Source organism: Oncorhynchus tshawytscha, linkage group LG29 (genome assembly GCF_018296145.1).
Source record: "Oncorhynchus tshawytscha isolate Ot180627B linkage group LG29, Otsh_v2.0, whole genome shotgun sequence".
Taxonomy (NCBI): domain Eukaryota; kingdom Metazoa; phylum Chordata; class Actinopteri; order Salmoniformes; family Salmonidae; genus Oncorhynchus; species Oncorhynchus tshawytscha.
The window spans coordinates 11,141,490-11,161,407 of record NC_056457.1 but is presented as its reverse complement, the minus strand read 5'-3'; positions in this window follow the sequence as shown (position 1 = coordinate 11,161,407).

The following is a 19,918-nucleotide window of genomic DNA, read 5'->3' as shown; positions in this document are numbered from 1 at the left end:
GTCACAGTTCCGGTCTGCTTAAGGTGAAATATGCAGAAATCGCTCCGCCTTTTCCTGATTGCTAAAATTCTAACAGTTTGCCTAATTTCATGTGACAAAAAAAAGCAGTCATTGCGTAGAGAATCGTTGTACCATTTAAACCGCTGTGAAGTATATTATCCATAATGCAAAATATTGTATTTTTAGTGGTTTGAAGCTGGCGTACAAAACCGAAAGTAAAAGCAAAAACTACACTTTTCTTCAACCTTTATTTACCTAGGCAAGTCGGTTAAGAACAAATTCTTATTTATATTGACGGCCTACACCGGCCAAACCCGGACAACGCTGGGCCAATTGAGTGTCGCCCTATGGGACTCCCAATCACAACCGGTTGTGATACAGCCTGGAATCGAACCAGGGTGTCTGTAGTGACGCCTCTAGCACTGAGATGCAGTGCCTTAGACTACTCCACTCGGGAGCCCAACTTCAGAAGGGGGCGCATAGAAATAGCTCACATAGAACCTCTACCTCTTCTTAGACTTGCTTTCAATGAGAATGACAGATGTATAATTGTATGTAAATTTGGTTGGGTCTAACATTAATTTGACAAAAGCTGGACCCCTTCTAGCCATGACCCTTGTTAATAAATGACTGTATGAGTGGAGGCTGGTGGTAGGAGCTATAGGAGGATGGGCTCATTGTAATTGCTGAAATGGAATAAATGGAACGTTATCAAACACAAGATCATTTTCTCATGATCACGACATGATCACGACATAACACAAGTTGTTTTGTCGAGATCACGAAATAATAAAAAGTGCATCATTAATTAATTTGTTCAAATGCATGATAAAGCACCACTTCTCCCAGCTCTTTATCTCAAGGCAAGGGACCTTGATTTATCTTGCTAACGTTCTAATATATAAACTGGTAATGAGCTCCAAACACACATTTATTTTACTTGGCAAATCAGTTAAGAACAAATTCTTATTTTCAATGACAGCCTAGGAACAGTGGGTTAACTGCCTTGTTCATGGCCATAACAACAGATTTGAACTTGCAACCTTTTGGTTACTAGTCCAACGGACAGATTTGAACACTTTTGGATACTAGTCCAACGCTCTAACCACTAGGCTATGCTGCCACCCCACAAAGAGTCAGCGCGTTATGTTAGTATGAAACGTAGCAAACAATAAAAATGTAGGCGCTAATCCATCGCTGCCACCTCAGCCGTACTGTCAATCTATCATCAATACGTCCACTCTTATTTATAGAGTTTATCTAGTGATCTTGACAAAACAACTTTTGTTGTCTTTTAAGGAAGTCTCTAGGTTTTGCTCACCTGAGGTAGAGTATCTCATGATAAGCTGTAGACCACACTATTTACCAAGAGAGTTTATCTATATTCTTCATAGCTGTCTATTTACCACCACAAACCGATGCTGGCACTAAGACCGTACTCAATAACTATATATGGCCATAAGCAAACAGAAAAACGCTCATCCAGAGTCGGCGCTCCTAGTGGCCGGGGACTTTAATGCAGGGAAACTTAAATCCGTTTGACCTCATTTCTACCAGCATGTTAAATGTGCAACCAGGAGGACACATCTCTAGACCACCTTTAACTCCACATACAGAGACACTTACAAGCCAAAACTAAACCAGGAAGCACAAGTGACTCAGTCAATAAAAAAGTGGTCAGATGAAGCAGATGCTGAGCTACAGGAATGTTTTGCGAGCACAGACTGGAATATGTTCCGTGATTCTTCTGATGGCATTGAGGAAGACACCACATCAGTCACTGGCTTCATTAATATGTTCATCAATGATGTCATCCCCACAGTGACCGTATGTACATACCCCAACCAAAAGCCATGGATTACAGGCAACATCCGCACTGAGCTAAAGGGTAGAGTTGCCGCACAGAGTTACACATGGAAAAAACAAGCGTACAGTCAATAACACAATAGAAAAAAAGAAAGTCTATATACAGTGTGTGCAAATGGCGTGAGGAGGTAAGGCAATAAATAGGCCATAGTAGCTAAGTAATTACAATTTAGCACATTAACACTGGAGTGACAGATGAGCAGATGATGATGTGCAAGTAGGGATACTGGTGTGCAAAAGAGCAGAAAAGTAAATAAAAACAATATGGGGATGAGGTAGGTAGATTGGGTGGGCTATTTACAGATGGACTATATACAGCTGCAGCGATTGGTTAGCTGCTCAGATAGCTGATGTTTAAAGTTAGTGAGGGAAATGTAAGTCTCCAGCTTCAGCGATTTTTGCAATTTGTTCCAGTCACAGGCAGCAGAGAACTGGAAGGAAAGGCGGCCAAAGGAGGTACTGGCTTTGGGGATGACCAGTGAGATATACCTGCTGGAGCGCGTGCTACGGGTGGGTGTTGTTATCGTGACCAGTGAGCTGAGGTAAGGCGGAGCTTTACCTAGCATAGACTTATAGATGACCTGGAGCCAGTGGGTATGGCAACGAATATGTAGCGAGGGCCAGCCGACTAGAGCATACAGGTCGCAGTGGTGGATGGTATAAGGGGCTTTGGTAACAAAACGGATGGCACTGTGATAGACTGGATCCAGTTTGCTGGGTAGAGCATTGGAAGCTATTTTGTAGATGACATCGCCAAAGTCGAGGATCGGTAGGATAGTCAGTTTTACTAGGGTAAGTTTGGTGTCGTGAGTGAAGGAGATTTTGTTGCGAAATAGCAGATTTCTAGATTTGATTTTGAATTGGAGATGTTTGATATGAGTCTGGAAGGAGAGTTTACAGTCTAGCCAGACACCTAGGTATTTGTAGTTGTACACATATTCTAGATCAGAACCGTCCAGAGTAGTGATGCTGGTCGGGCGGGTGGGTGCGGGCAGTGAACGGTTTAAAAGCATGCATTCTGTTTTACTACTGTTTAAGAGCAGTGGGAGGCAATGGAAGGAGTGTTGTATGACATTGAAACTCGTTTGGAGGTTAGTTAAGTCAGTGTCCAAAGAAGGGCCAGATGTACACAGAATGGTGTCGTCTGTGTAGAGGTGGATCAGGGAATCACCCGCAGCAAGAGCGACATCGTTGATATATACAGAGAAAATAGTCGGCCCGAGAATTGAACCCTGGGGTACCCCCATAGAGACTGCCAGAGGTCCGGACAATAGGCCCTCCGATTTGACACACTGAACTCTGTCTGCGAAGTAGTTGGTGAACCAGGCGAGGCAGTCATTCGAGAAACCAAGGCTATTGAGTCTGCCGATAAGAATACGGTGATTGACAGAGTCGAAAGCCTTGTCCAGGTCGATGAAGACGGCTGCACAGTGCTGTCTTTTATCGATGGTGGTTATGATATCGTTTAGTACCTTGAGTGTGGCTCAGGTGCACCCATGACCAGCTCGGAAACCAGATTGCACAGACGAGAAGGTACGTTGGGATTCAAAATGGTCAGTGATCTGTTGATTAAATTGGCTTTCAAAGACTTTAGAAAGGCAGGGCAGGATGGATATAGGTCTATAACAGTTTGGGGCTAGATTGTCACCCCCTTTGAAGAGGGGGATGACTGCAGCAGCTTTCCAATCTTTAGGGATCTCGGGCGACACAAAAGAGAGGTTGAACAGACTGGTAATAGGGGTTGCAACAATGGCGGCGGATAGTTTTAGAAAGAGAGGGTCCAGATTGTCTAGCCCAGCTGATTTGTACATGTCCAGGTTTTGCAGCTCTGCTATCTGGATTTGGGTTAAGGAGAAGCTGCGGAGGCTCGGGAAAGTAGCTTCGGGGGTGCAGAGCTGTTGGCCGGGGTTGGCGTAACCAGGAGGAAAGCATGGCCAGCCGTAAAGAAATTCTTATTGAAATTGAAATTTAGGTAACCTGCCTAAATGACTACCGACCCGTAGCACTCACGTCTGTAGCCATGAAGTGCTTTGAAAAGGCTGGTCATGGCTCACATCAACACCATTATCCCAAAAACCCTAGACCCACTCCAATTTGCATTTTGCCCCAACAGATCCACAGATGACTCAACACTGCCCTTTCCCACCTGGAAAAAAGGAACACCTATGTGAGAATGGTATTCACTGACTACAGCTCAGCATTCAGCACCATAGTGCCCTCAAAGCTCATCACTAAGCTAAGGAACTTGGGACTAAACACCTCCCTCTGCAACTGGATCCTGGACCCTGACAGGCCGCCGTCCAGGTGGTAAGGGTAGGTAACAACACATCCGCCATGCTGATCCTCAACACTGGGGCCCCTCAGGGGTGTGTGCTCAGTCCTCTCCTGTACTCCCTGTTCAGTCATGACTGCATGGCCAGGCACAACTCCAACACCATCATCAAGTTTGCCGATGACACAATAGTTGTGGGCCTGATCACAGACAATGATGAGACAGCCTATAGGGAGAAGGTCAGAGACCTGGCCGTGTGGTGCCAGGACAACAACCTCTCCCTCAATGTGATCAAGACAAAGGAGATGATTGTGGACTACAGGAAAAGGAGGACCGAGCACGCCCCCATTGTCATCGACTGGGCTGTAGTGGAACAGGTTGAGTGCTTCAAGTTCCTTGGTGTCCACATCGCCAACCAACTATCATGGTCCAAACACAATAATAAAGTTGTGAAGAGAGCATGACAAAGCCTATTCCCCCTCAGGAAACTGAAAAGATTTGGCATGGATCCTCAGATCCTCAAAAGGTTCTACAGCTGTACCATTGATAGCATCCTGACTGGTTGCATCACTGCCTGGTATGGAAACGGCTCGGCCTCTGACCACAAGGCACTACAGAGGGTAATGCCTATGGCCCAGTACATCACTGGGGCCAAGCTTCCTGCCATCCAGGACCTCTATACCAGGTGTTGTCAGAAGAAGACCCTAAAAATGGTCAAAGATTCCAGCCACCCTGGGCATGGACTGTTCTCTACCGCACGGCAAGTGGTACCGGAGCACCAAGTCTAGGTCCAAAATGCTTCTTAACTGCTTCTACACACAAAGCCATAAGACTCCTGAACATCTACTCAAAGGGCTACCCAGACCCCTCTTTTACGCTGCTGCTGCTCTCTGTTTATTATATACATGTATGCATAGTCACTTTAACTCTACCTACACGTACATATTAGCTCAATTACCTTGACTAACCGGTATCCCGTCGCTATTGTTGTTTTACTGCTTCTGTTTAATTTTTTGTTACTTTTATATTCTATTTTTTACTTATCTATTTATTACTTAACACTTTTTTAAAAACTTCTTAATGCATTGTTGGTTAGGGGCTTGTAAGTAAGCATTTCACTGTAAGGTCTACTTACACCTGTTGTATTCAGCGCATGTGACAAATAAAATTTGATTTGATTTGTGATCACCAGAAAATGATCTTGTGATCTCAACCAAACAACTTTTTCATGTCGTGATAATGAGATAAATAAGTTGTGATCTCGACATAACTAGGGAATGCTTGTTTATTCATTCATTCATTTGTTCTCTCTGGACTTCCATACCTATCGACTTCTTGAAGCAGAGATCTCTTTGTCGGAATTTACCCAGAATGCCCCGCTGACAACGTACAGGCAATGTACACTGTCAGCGCTAATAAGATTCCAATGGAGTTTCCCATCTCCTCAAAAGTACAGTATCTCTGTGGTTACTCTCCCATAAACGGGTTGGCTGACAACTTTATGAAAATGATGCATGTGCATGGATGAGGCAGAATGCTGGTCAGATAGCTAGCAACAATGACAAGAAGCTGGCATGCGAGGAATCATAGGTGGCTCGTTTCAGCTCAGTGTATCTTGTGTAATTGATACCATGTCTTGTTTTGACTCATGTCATGTCTATGCTAATATGTATAACATACGCTAGCTAGTTAACCAACGACTGTAATGACTAACAATGTTTTAACAAGTGCTCATTGTGCAAATGTGTTTATGATTTTACTAAACATTTGGAGAATAAATAGTTTAGATGTTGTTCGCAATCTAAGCCTACCCTACCTGTTTTGCACCATACTTGCGCACACGTCGGTTTTGTTGCTATTGACAAAATGCGATAGCAGCCGGGCCTGGTCTGTTAATTTATAAAGAGTAATAGTAATGACGTTTTTTTGTTGGCACTAACTCCTCTATGGCTCGTTGGCCAAAGCCTACATTTAAAAAAATATTTTAAGCATATATGTTATTAAAAAAAAAGCACATAAAGACTTCAGAATTGATAAAGGTCATATTTACTGACTGATGTTATCTCATAGAACAAAATGTAGGCTAAACCTGTGTTAACCTCAAACCGTATTCTCTGTGGTTATCCCAAAACATTATTCTTTCCCCATGTATTTTCCCCATAGGAATGGCTGAACAAACTAATTTCCATTTTTTAGTACTATATGCTGGCGAACTCTATTAGACTCTATATGAACCAGAAAAAATTAGGGAGTGGGATGTCTTGCTTCCTCTTGCGTTTCTGTGTCACGTCCTGACCATAGAGAGCCTTTATTTTATATGGTGGAGTAGGTCAGGGCGTGACTGGGGGGGTGTTCTAGGTTATTATTTCTATGTGGGGTTCTAGGTTTATTTTCTATGTTGGGGATTTGTATGATTCCCAATTAGAGGCAGCTGGTAATCATTGTCTCTAATTGGGGATCATATTTAAGTAGTGTTTGTTCCCACCTATGTTTATGGGATATTGTTTTGCACGTAGCATCTCTCTGGTCACGGTTTGTTGTTTCGTTTGTTTGTTTATTGTTTGTTTTGCTAAGTTTCACTATTAAATAATTATGTGGAACTCAACCTCCAGTGCGCCTCCCCAGCCCGGTACGTCCTGTGCCGGCTCACAGCTACAGGCCTCCTGTGCGTCTCCCCAGCCTGGTACGCCATGTGCCAGCTCCACGCACCAGGCCTCCAGCGACGGTCTGCAGTCCAGAGATTCCGGCGACAGTTCCCAGTCCAGAGCTTCCGGCGACAGTTCCCAGTCCAGAGCTTCCAGCGACTGTTCCCAGTCCAGAGCTTCCGGCGAAGGTCCACAGTCCGGAACCTCCAACGACGGTCCACGGTCCGGAACCTCCAACGACGGTCCACGGTCTGGAACCTCCAACGACGGTCCACGGTCCGGAACCTCCAACGACGGTCCACGGTCCGGAACCTCCTGAGACGGTCCACGGTCCGGAACCTCCTGAGACCGTCAATGGTGTGAAACCTCCAGATTTATGGCCGGAGCCTTCCCTGCGCCGATGCCCAGTCTAAGCACGGCGTCCAGTTCAGCTCCAAGACCAGTGTCTTCTTCTGCTTTGGTGCACAGTCCAGGCACAGCATCCAGTCCCGCTCCATGGTGGGAGCTTTTCTCTGCGCCGATGCCCGGTCCGAGCATGGCGTCAGTCCAGCTCCATGGCAGGAGTCCTCCTCTGCGCCGATGCCCAGGCCAGGGTCGGCATCCAGTCCTGCTCCATGGAAGGAGCCTTCCTCGGCATCTAGGTCCAGTCCAGGCACAGTGTTCAGCCTGGGTCCATGGCTGGATCCGCAGGATGAGCGGGTTCTTCGGCCCCCACCAGAGCCGCCAACAAAGAGGGTGGATCCTCGAGCTTAGCGGGTTCTTCGTCCCGCACCAGAGCCGCCTCCGATGCTGGCGGATCCGTGGGATGAGTGGGTTCTTCGTCCTGCACCAGAGCCGCCACCGACAATAGACACCCCCTCTAACCCTCCCTTTTGGTTTCAGGTTTTGCGGCCGGAGTCCGCACCTTTGGGGGGTACTGTCACGTCCTGACCATAGAAAGCCTTTATTTTCTATGGTGAAGTAGGTCAGGGCGTGACTGGGGGGGTGTTCTAGTTTTATTATTTCTATGTGGGGTTCTAGGTTTCTTTTCTATGTTGGTGATTTGTATGATTCCCAATTAGAGGCAGCTGGTAATCGTTGTCTCTAATTTACAGTCTAGCCAGACACCTAGGTATTTGTAGTTGTACACATATTCTAGATCAGAACCGTCCAGAGTAGTGATGCTGGTCGGGCGGGTGGGTGCGGGCAGTGAACGGTTTAAAAGCATGCATTCTGTTTTACTACTGTTTAAGAGCAGTGGGAGGCAATGGAAGGAGTGTTGTATGACATTGAAACTCGTTTGGAGGTTAGTTAAGTCAGTGTCCAAAGAAGGGCCAGATGTACACAGAATGGTGTCGTCTGTGTAGAGGTGGATCAGGGAATCACCCGCAGCAAGAGCGACATCGTTGATATATACAGAGAAAATAGTCGGCCCGAGAATTGAACCCTGGGGTACCCCCATAGAGACTGCCAGAGGTCCGGACAATAGGCCCTCCGATTTGACACACTGAACTCTGTCTGCGAAGTAGTTGGTGAACCAGGCGAGGCAGTCATTCGAGAAACCAAGGCTAATTGAGTCTGCCGATAAGAATACGGTGATTGACAAGAGTCGAAAGCCTTGTCCAGGTCGATGAAGACGGCTGCACAGTGCTGTCTTTTATCGATGGTGGTTATGATATCCTTTAGTACCTTGAGTGTGGCTCAGGTGCACCCATGACCAGCTCGGAAACCGGATTGCACAGACGAGAAGGTACGGGGGGGTACTGTCACGTCCTGACCATAGAGAGCCTTTATTTTCTATGGTGAAGTAGGTCAGGGCGTGACTGGGGGGGTGTTCTAGTTTTATTATTTCTATGTGGGGTTCTAGGTTTCTTTTCTATGTTGGTGATTTGTATGATTCCCAATTAGAGGCAGCTGGTAATCGTTGTCTCTAATTGCGGATCATATTTAAGTAGTGTTTGTTCCCACCTGTGTTTATGGGATATTGTTTTGAGTTATTGCACGTAGCATCTCTGTAGTCACGGTTTGTTTCATTTGTTTGTTTACTGTTTGTTTTGCTAAGTTTAACTATTAAATAATTATGTGGAACTCAACATTGGTCCGTCTATACAAACGAGCATGACACTGTTATAAAATCTTTTCTGTTATACAGCTATGACCGGAAGTTACTTTTCGTGGCAGGTTAGGATAATTAACGTTGCAGGTTAGGAGAATTAGGTTAAAGTTAGGAAAAGGGTTTGGGTTAGTTAAAATGTTCTCCTAATCTGCTATGAAAAGTCACTTACGGTCGTAGCAGTACTCCATCTAGTCACAACCAAAGATTAGCTCTTATATTGACAAGATATTTGAGGGACCGCTCTAACAATGGAAATAAATGTCCTCAACGAGGGAAGGCAGACGAGATCAGGTGGGACCATTCTAGCCAATGAGAGGGCAGATACGCATGCGAACGACAGGCACAACTAGGAAGTTTTTCTCAAAGTTGCCGGTGTGGTGATACTGATGGTCGAGATTGACTTTAGCTAAGCCTAACCCAGCTATGGACAGAAGTGACTATACGTAGCAGGTTAGAACTAACACAGCAGGCTAGGATAATTAACAAACAGGTTAGGAGTATGAGGTTAAGGTTAGGAAAAGGGTTACACCAAAATGACACTAATTTCCAGTGAAGCGCTGTGTTTGCCTTGCAGCATTGCTTGCAGATGCAGTTGCACTGCGTTCGGTGTGGTGCATACATTGGATTTATCGAACGTATGCGTCAAACTGTATGCATAGACCACTTGACAGAAATGGTAGCAGAAGGTGAATGTTGAATTTTTGTTGCATACATATCCAGATGATGCTGCATACTATTTTGCGCAATGACGCTGTCGGTGGGATCGAAGCGTTACGGTTAGGTTTAGCTAAAGCATTACAGTTGTCAATAACTGTTATCCAAATCAAATTTTATTGGTCACACACACATGGTAAGCAGATGTTATTGCGAGTGTAGCGAAATGCTTGTGCTTCTAGTTATGACAGTGCAGCAATATCAACAAGTAATCTAAGAATTCTACAACAACTACCTAATACACACAAATTTAAGTAAAGGGATGGAATAAGAATATGTACATATAAATATATGGATGAGCAATGACCGAGCGGCATAGGCAAGATTCAAAAGATAGTATAAAATACAGTATATACATATGGGATGAGTAATGCAAGATATGTAAACATCATTATCAAAGTGGCATTAATAAAGTGACTAGTGATCCATTTGTTAGAGTGGCCAATGATTTAGAGTGGCCTATAATGTGGATTAAGAGTTACTTGTCTAACAAAACACAGAGGGTGTTCTTTAATGGAAGTCTATCAAATATAATCCAGTTAGAATCAGGAATTCCCCAGGGTAGCTGTTTAGGCCCATTTGTTTTTTTTCAATTTTTACTAAGGACATGCCACTGACTTTGAGTAAAGCCAGAGTTTCTATGTATGTGGATGACTCAACATTATACACGTCAGCTACTACAGCAACTGAAATGACTGCAACACTCAACAAAGAGCTGCAGTTAGTTTCAGAGTGGGTGGAAAGGAACAAGTTAGCCCTAAATATTTCTAAAACTAAATTCATTGTGTTTGGAACGAAAGACTCACTAAACCCTAAACTTCAACTAAATCTTGTAAAAAATAATGTGGAAATTGAATAAGTACAGATGATGACTAAACTGCTTGGAGTAACACTAGACTGTAAACTGTCATGGTCAAAACATATTGATGCAGTAGTAGCTAAGATGGGGAGAAGACTCTCTATAATAAAGCAATGCTCTGCCTTCTTAACAACACTATCAACAAGGCAGGTCCTACAGGCCCTAGTTTTGACGCACCTTGACTACTGTTCAGTCGTGTGGTCAGGTGCCACAAAAAGGACTTAGGAAAATTGCAATTGGCTCAGAACAGGGCAGCCCGGCTGGCCCTTGGAACTCTATTCCACATCAAGTAACTGACGTAAAATGATTTACAAAACAGATTTTTAAAAAAACTTATGGACAGTGGGTACTGTGAAGCAACACAAACATAGGCACAGACACACACACACACACACACACACACACACACACACACACACACACACACACACACACACACACACACACACACAACACACACACACACACACACAATAACATACACACTGTGCATACACATGGATTTAGTATTGTAGATATGTGGTAGTGGTGGAGTAGGGGCCTGAGGGCACACAGTGTGTTGTGAAATCTGTGAATGTATTGTAATGTTTTAAAATTGTATAAACTGCCTTAATTTTGCTGGACCCCAGGAAGTGTAGCTGCTGTGTTGGCAGCTAATGGGGATCCATAATACATATAAATACAAATACAAATTATTTCAAGTCTGTATGTAGGCAGCAGCCTCTCTGTGTTAGTGATGGCTGTTTAACAGTCTGATAGCCTTGAGATAGAAGCTATTTTTCAGTCTCTTGGTCACAGCTTTGATGCACCTGTACTGACCTTGCCTTCTGGATGGTAGTGGGGTGAGCAGGCAGTGGCTTGGGTGGTTGTTGTCCTTGATGATCTTTTTGGCCTTCCTGTAACATCGGGTGCTGTAGGTGTCCTGGAGGGCATGTAGTTTGCCCCCCAGTGATGCATTGTGCAGACCGCACCACCCTCTGGAGGGCTCTGCGGTTGTGGGTGGTGCAGTTGCCGTACCATGCGGTGATACAGCCTGATAGGATGCTCTCGATTGTGCATCTGTAAAAGTTTGTGAGGGTTTTAGGTGACAAGACAAATTTCCTCAGCCTTCTGAGGCTGAAGAGGCGCTGTTGCTCCTTCTTCGCTACGCTGTCTGTGTGGGTTGACCATTTCAGTTGGTCTATGATGTGCACGCAGATGAACTTAAAACGTTCCACCTCCTCCACTGCTGTCCCGTCGATGTGGATGGGGGAGTGCTCCCTCTGCTGTTTCCTGAAGTCCATGATCATCTCCTTTGTTTTGTTGACGTTGAGTGAGAGATTGTATTCCTGACACCACACTCCGAGTGCCCGCACCTCCTCCCTATAGGCTGTCTCGTCGTTGTTGGTGATCAAGCCTACCACTGTAGTATCATCTGCAAACTTGATGATCGAGTTGGAGGCGTGCACGGCCACGCAGTCATGGGTGAAGAGGGAGTACAGGAGGGGCTGAGCACGCACCCCTGTGAGGCCCCAGTGTTGAGGATCAGTGAAGTAGAGATGCTGTTTTCTACCTTCACCACCTGGGGGCCGCCCGTCAGGAAGTCCAGGACCCAATCGCACAGGCGGGGTTGAGACCCAGGGCCTCAAGCTTAATGATGAGCTATGGTGGAGGGTACTATGGTGTTAAATGCTGAGCTGTAGTCAATAAACTACATTCTTACGTAGGTATTCCTCTTGTCCAGATGGGATGGGGCAGTGAGCAGTGTGATGGTGATTGCATCGTCTGTGGACCTATTGGGGTGGTATGCAAATTGCAGTGGGTCTAGGGTGACAGGTAAGGTGGAGGTGATATGATCCTTGACTAGTCTCTCAAAGCACCTCATGATGACAGAAGTGAGTGCTACGGGCCGATAGTCATTCAATTCAGTTACCTTTGGCTTCTTGGGTACAGAAACAATGGTAGCCATCTTGAAGCATGTGGGGACAGTAGACTGGGATAGGGAGAGATTGAATATGTCCGTAATGGCCTCCCGGGTGGCGCAGTGCTTAAGGGCGCTGTACTGCAGACCTCCAGGCCGTGTGGCGACACACAATTGGCATAGCGTCATCCAGGTTAGGGAGGGCTTGGTAGGGATATCCTTGTCTCATCACGCACCAGCGACTCCTGTGGTGGGCCGGGCGCAGTGCACGGTAACCAAGGTTGCCAGGTGTACGGTGTTTCCTCCGACACATTGGTGCTGCTGGCTTCCGGGTTGGATGCGCGCTGTGTTAAGAAGCAGTGAGGCTTGGTTCTTAACACAGCGCGCATCCAACCCGGAAGCCAGCAGCACCAATGTGTCGGAGGAAACACCGTACACCTGGCAACCTTGGTTACCGTGCACTGCGCCCGGCCCACCACAGGAGTCGCTGGTGCGTGATGAGACAAGGATATCCCTACCAAGCTTGGTTGGGTTGTGTATCGGAGGACGCATGACTTTCAACCTTCGTCTCTCCCGAGCCCGTACGGGAGTTGTAGCGATGAGACAACATAGTAGCTACTAACAATTGGATACCACTAAATTGGGGAGAAAAAGGGGTAAAAAAAAAAAAAAAAGAATATGTCCGTAATGCGACCGAGGACACGGCTAGGAATGCTGTCTGGGCAGACAGCCTTGAGAGGGTTAACACGTTTAAAAAAATAATTCACATCGGCAACGGAGAAGGAGAGCCCACAGTCCTTGGTAGCGGGCTGCGTCGGTGGCACCGTGTTATCCTCGAAGCGGGCAAAGGTGTTTAGTTTGTCTGGAAGCAAGACGTCGGTGTCCGTGACATGGCTGATTTTCTTTTTGTAGTCCGTGATTGTCTGTAGTCCCTGCCACATACGTCTCGTGTCTGAACCGTTGAATTGCGACTCCACTTTGTCCCTATACTGACATTTCGCTTGATTGCCTTGTGGAGGGAATAACTACTCTGTCTGTATTCGGCCATATTCCCGGTCATCTTTCCATGGTTAAATGCGGTGATTTGCGCTTTTAGTTTGCACAACTTCCGCCCTCTATCCACGGTTTCTGGTTAGGGTAGGTTTTAATAGTCACAGTTGGTAGAACATCTCCTATGCACTTCCTTATGAACTCACTCACCGAATCAATAAATCTATATTATTCTCTGAGGCTACCCGCGTAATGAAAATAATCTTGAAGCGTGTATTCCGATTGGTCAATTTTAAAGCGTGGATTCCCCAGCCACAAACGTACAAACCATCAATCTCGACAAACCATCAGTACCATCACACCGGAATGACACATGCATCCACTTATATCAGTACATTTGAAACAGCCTAAACATTACTTAACTTCGACCTCTGTCACAACCAACGATTTATATATACACTAGATGACTGACAGGTGGCACTGTTTTGAAGCCACCATGCCTCCATATTGGCACTCCCCCACCATTGTAAATCATATTTAAGAAGCTATAGAAATTAATTAATTAATGTCTACATTTTGCCACGTTTATTCTATTACAGACACCTTACATCATACTTTTAAATTATATTATGTGAGCTAAACATGTCAATTAAAAAATATATAAAAACATTTCCCTTAAAATATATAAAAACATTTCCCTTAAAGTCAATTTTTTGACAGTTCTATTGTTACTATCCCCGAAAAATACTTAAATACATGTAATTTTGTCCTTGGAAATGTTTATTGAAATACTGTAGAATTCCATTCCTTCATATGGAGGACTGCTTCTTCTGGGGAGTGCTAATACAGGGTTCGTACAGACAGTGGCTATTCAAATTCAAGGACTTTTAAGTACTTTTTCAAGCAATCCAATTTATTTTCAAGGACCATCAATTTGTAGTAGTTCATATTATGCATTTGTTTCTAGTCACCACCAGATGGCAGTATTATCACCACAACCTCATGGAAAAAATAACTTAGTATTCATCACTACACTTTACAAGTTGTACTCAATAATATGTTGTTGATTTTGTATTTTGTATTTTGAGTAGTAAAGAGCAGAGTTTTGGGACATGCCCACTGGTGAATACACATTTCCTATTCGCATTACTACACAATTCCAGCTAAATGACTGTGTTTTTATTGTGCTTCAGCGCAGGATGCAGCATTGTGTCTTTCCCCCTTCATGTGGCTCTTCACGGCCAATTCACCCATGCTCGCAATGTCAAAGTGTGACGCATTCTTTGCACCTTACATGGTGTGGGTTGGATGCATTGGTCCAGTGATGTCGTGGTAAAAAAAAAATGGATAAACTTTACTGAACATAAATATAATACACAACAAGTAAAATGTTTCATGAGGGATCCCAGAAGGCCAGATTGAATCTACATTTGCCCGGTATTTTAGCTATCGATGTGATGCCTAATCAATCAGTTCTGTACCTGCCTGGCTGAGTGGCAGTGTGGGTGGAATAGGCGAGCATGCTTGGCAACCAGAGAGAGAAAACACGTGGAGAAATAAAACTCAGCAGTCTGCCTGAAAATTAATTTGCAAGACCAATACATTTTTCCAAAAAATGTAATAAGCATATTTGATCATTATCTGTTCTCCTTTCATTTGAATTCAAGTGGGAATTCCTCTGACATCGCCTGATATACAGGTCCTGGATGGCAGGAAGCTTGGCCCCAGTGATGTACTGGGCCGTACGCACTATCCTCTGTAGCGCCTTGCTCTCGGAGGCCGAGCAGTTGCTATACCAGGTGGTGATGCAACCAGTCAGGATGCTCTCGATGGTCCAGCTGTATAGCTTTTTGAGGATCTGAGGACCCATGCCAATTTTTTCAGTCTCCTGAGGGGGAATAGGCGTTGTCGTGCCCTCTTCACGACTGTCTTGATGTGTTTGGACCACGGTAGTTTGTTGGTGATGTGGACACCAAGGAACTTGAAGCTCTCCACTTGCTCCACTACAGCTCTGTCGATGAGAATGGGGGCGTGCTCGGCCCTCCTTTTCATCTCCTTTATCTTTATCACGTTGAGGGACAGGTTGTTGTCCTGGCACCACACTTCCAGGTCTCTGACCTCCTTCCTATAGACTGTCTCATCATTGTCGGTGATCAGGCCTACCACCGCTATTTCGTCGGAACATTTAATGATGGTGTTGGAGTTGTGCTTGGCCACGCAGTCATGGTGAACAGGGATTACAGGAGGGGACTAAGCATGCATCCCTGAGGGGCCCCCGTGTTTAGGATCAGCGTGGCAGATGTGTTGTTGCCTACGCTTACCACCTGGGGGCGGCCCTTCAGGAAGTCCAGGATCCAGTTGCAGAGGGAGGTGTTTATTCTCAGGGTCCTTATCTTAGTGATGAGCGTTGAGGGCACTGGTGTTGAAAGCTGAACTGTTGTCAATGAATAGCATTCTCACATAGTTGTTCCTTTTGTCCAGGTGGGAAATGGCGGTGTTGAGTGCAATTGAGATTGCATCATCCGTGGATCTGTTTGGGCTGTATTCAAATTGGAGTGGGTCAAGGGTTTCTGGGATGATGGTGTTGATGTGAGCCATGACCAGTCTTTCAAAGCACTTCATGGCTACAGACGTCGGTAGTCATTTAGGCAGGTTACCTTGGTGTTCTTGGGACTATGGTTGTCTGCTTGAAACATGTACAGTATTGTGCAAAAGTTTTAGGCTGGTGTGAAAAAATGCTGTAAAGTAAGAATGCTTTCAGAAATAGACATGTTAATAGATTATATTTATCAATTAACTAAATGCAATGTGAGTGAACAGAATAATTTTTTTTGTGAGCACCCTTTGCCTTCAAACAGCACAAATACTTCTAGGTACACTTGCAGAAAGTCAGGGATTTTGTAGGCATATAGTCAGGTGTATGATTAAACAATTATTACCAAACAGGTGCCAATGATCATCAATTAAATATGTAGGTTGAAACACAATCATTAACTGAAACAGAAACAGCTGTGTAGGAGGAATACAACTGGGTGAGGAACAGCCAAACTCAGCAAAAAAGGTGAGGTTGCTGAAGACAGTATACTGTCAGAAGTCATACACCATGGCAAGACTGAGCACAGCAACAAGACACAAGGTAGTTATGCTGCATCAACATGGTGTCTCCCAGGAAGAAATTTCAAGGCAAACGGGTTTCCAGATGTGCTGTCCAAGCTCTTTTGAAGAAGCACAAAAAAACGGGCAACGTTGAGGACCGTAGACGCAGTGGTCGGCCAAGGAAACTTACTGCAGCAGATGAAAGACACATCATGCTTACTTCCCCTCGCAATCTGAAGATGTCCAGCAGTGCCATCAGCTCAGAATTGGCAGGAAACAGTTGGACCCTGGTACACCCATCTACTGTCCTGAGAAGTCTGGTCGGAAGTGGCCTTCATGGAAGACTTGCAGCCAAAAAGCCATACCTCCGACGTGGAAACATGGCCAAGCGACTCAACTATGCACGAAAAAACACAGGAACTGGGGTGCAGAAAAATGGCAGCAGGTGCTCTGAACTGATGAGTCAAAATGTGAAATATTTGGCTGTTCGCCAAAGGGCTGGAGAGCGGTACACAAATGACTGTCTGCAGGCAACAGTGAAGCATGGTGAAGGTTCCTTGCAAGTTTGGGGCTGCATTTCTGCAAATGGAGTTGGGGATTTTGTCAGAATGAATGGTCTCCTCAATGCTGAGAAGTACAGGCAGATACTAATCCACCATGCAATACCATCAAGGAGGCATCCGGTTGGCTCCAAATTTATTCTGCATCATGACAACGACCCCAAACATACAGCGAAATTCATTAAGAACTATCTTCAGCGTAAAGAAGAACAAGGAGTACTGGAAGGGATGGTATGGCCCCCACAGAGCCTTGATCTCAACATCATCAAGTATGTCTGGGATTACATGAAGAGAGAGAAGAACCTGAGGCTGCCTTAATCCACAGAAGATCTGTGGTTAGTTCTCCATGATGTTTGGGCCAACCTACCTGCCGAGTTCCTTCAAAAACTGTGTGCAAGTGTACCTAGAAGAATTGATGCTGTTTTGAATGCAAAGGGTGGTCACACCAAACACTTTGCATTTTGTTAATTGATAAATATAAACATTTAACATGTCTATTTTTGAAAGCATTCTTACTTTACAGCACTTGCCAGTTGGTCAGTGCATGCTCAGAGTACACGTCCTGGTAATCCTTTAGGCCCTGCGGCCTTGTGAATGTTGACCTGTTTAAAGGTCTTACTTACATCGGCTACGGCGGGCGTGATCACACAGTATTCCAGAACAGCTGGTGCTCTCATGCATGCTTCAGTGTTGCATGCCTCGAAGTGCTCATAAACGTCACTTAGGCTTGTCACTGGGCAGCTCATGGCTGGGCTTCCCTTTGTGTTCTGTAATAGTTTGCATGCCCTGCCACATCCGACGAGCATCAATGGTTCATCTGAGGGCAAAGCGGGATTTCTTATAAGCGTCTGGGTTAGAGTCCCGCTCCTTGAATGCGGCAGCTCTACCCTTTAGCTCAGTGCAGATGTTGCCTGTAATCCATGGCTTCTGGTTGGGGTATGTACGTACGGTCACTGTGGGTACAACGTCATCGATGCACTTATTGATAAAGCCAGAGACTGATGTGGTATACTCCCCAATGCCATCGGATGAGTCCCAGAACCGATTCCAGGATCTGCTAGCAAAACAGTCCTGTAGCTTAGCAACTGCATCATCTGACCTTGAATCATTATCATGAATTAAGTCAACCTTATAATGGCAAATCCTTTTCAATCCTTGCCATATGAAGAGAAATTATAGATAAAAACTTATCGGTGCTCATCGGCCATTAAACATAAACATTACACAACAAGTTGGAAATCGCAAATTTAACAATGAGTGGTTTGAAAGGAATCAGTGGGTAATTGCAAGCATTACAAAGCAATCTCTAGCCTGCTATTCAGTGGAGTGGGTATGTGGTCCAAGTCTGGGTTTAAGGGTATTTTTTCCAAGCTTAAAATGATACACATTCACATCAACACCATGGGCCAGAAAAGCTTGAATAAAGCACGAGTTAATGAGTTGTTTACATCTTTGTTAATTTACCGTAAAACTGGTTTCATTCGGTGTGGAAGGGCTCCCTGTTTGAAAGGGGAGACTCTTTGGATGCACCACCGGTGAGCACCACAGTTATTAAGTCAGCTCAAGGACAGGGAATAAGACAGCTAGCCATTTCTACGCCAGGGAAAAATGCAGAACAGTTGAGGTCAGCACTGCGAATGGGGTTGATTTGGATCAAATTGTTCGGTAAAAGAGGTGAATTTGGGTTTTGCATATTGCAGTGTATTTTCTAGTGTCAAAGGCTCAACAATATAGGCTAAGATAATGTTGGTGCAAGCATGTAATGATAATAACGGAGCTATAACGGTTCATTTAGGGTATTATTAGTCTTAAAGATTGAATACCATGGCCTTGCTGTCAATCCAGCATGACTTCTGCCGCATTCAAAACAACTGGAAACTCTGAACTGGGAAATCTTCGATTTCAGTGAGTTAAAGACAACTGGGAACTCTGAAAAAAAAACAAGCTCTGACTGGGAAAATACGTTATGAACGGTCATCCAACTCAGATTAGCAAATTGGGAACTCAGGCCTCTTTCTTGAGCTCCAGCCTGAAGATCACTGACGTCATGATTCAACCTTGTTTTTTTTGGAGATCCCAGTTGTCTTGAAAGTACCATAAATCCAGAGAATGTCAGACTTTGATGACAAAATTTGCCCACAAGGACCGCCGCACCACCTTCCTGTTCAAGTGAGCACAGCACAAGTGGAGTCCAAAAATGCCTTGTATGCTGCTGCATAAATGGTGTAATATGCCAGGGAGATACGTATACTGTAGCTAAGAAAGTAATACGAAGTGTATATTGTGTAGTAAGCTGTAAGTAGCCCATGTGCCTCACCCTAATAATTTGGTTCCTTTCCCCCTCATAAGTTAGCCTACTGTTCTGACTTGGTGGTGCACATGTAACCTGTTTTAGAGAAATGTAGTCATAGAATATTGTAAGAGCTTTCATTGTCTGCTTATATGCACCCTTTATCCTACAGTTCTGACTTTGTGTACAGCGAGAATACCGTAAGAACGGCCTATGTTCTGAATTATTTTGCTGCACATTTCAAAAGTGCTGAACAAATAATTATGGACTATGTCCGTCCTAGCTCACTAATTGTCTTAATCAAAATTACAGATTGCCTCTCACCTCATCGTCCCATTATGCCATAGTTTGTACATTTGAATTGTCAGTAGAAACCACATTTGTTTCAGCAAGTCAGCCATATATTGTTTTTAAGGCAGTAAATGAGGGGGAATGAACTGTTTCACTGACAGACAAGGCTCCGCTGATAGCCAGGTGTAGCGGTGGTAAGATTTCCCTCCTTGGTGCTGAAAAGAAAGCTCTGTTGTTGGGACAGCTTTATGTAGGTCCTAACAGTTTGTGGGCACCGCTTGTCACCGTTATAGTGCAATGCATGTATCGTTTAGTATTGTGGCTTTGCTGGCATGCACCT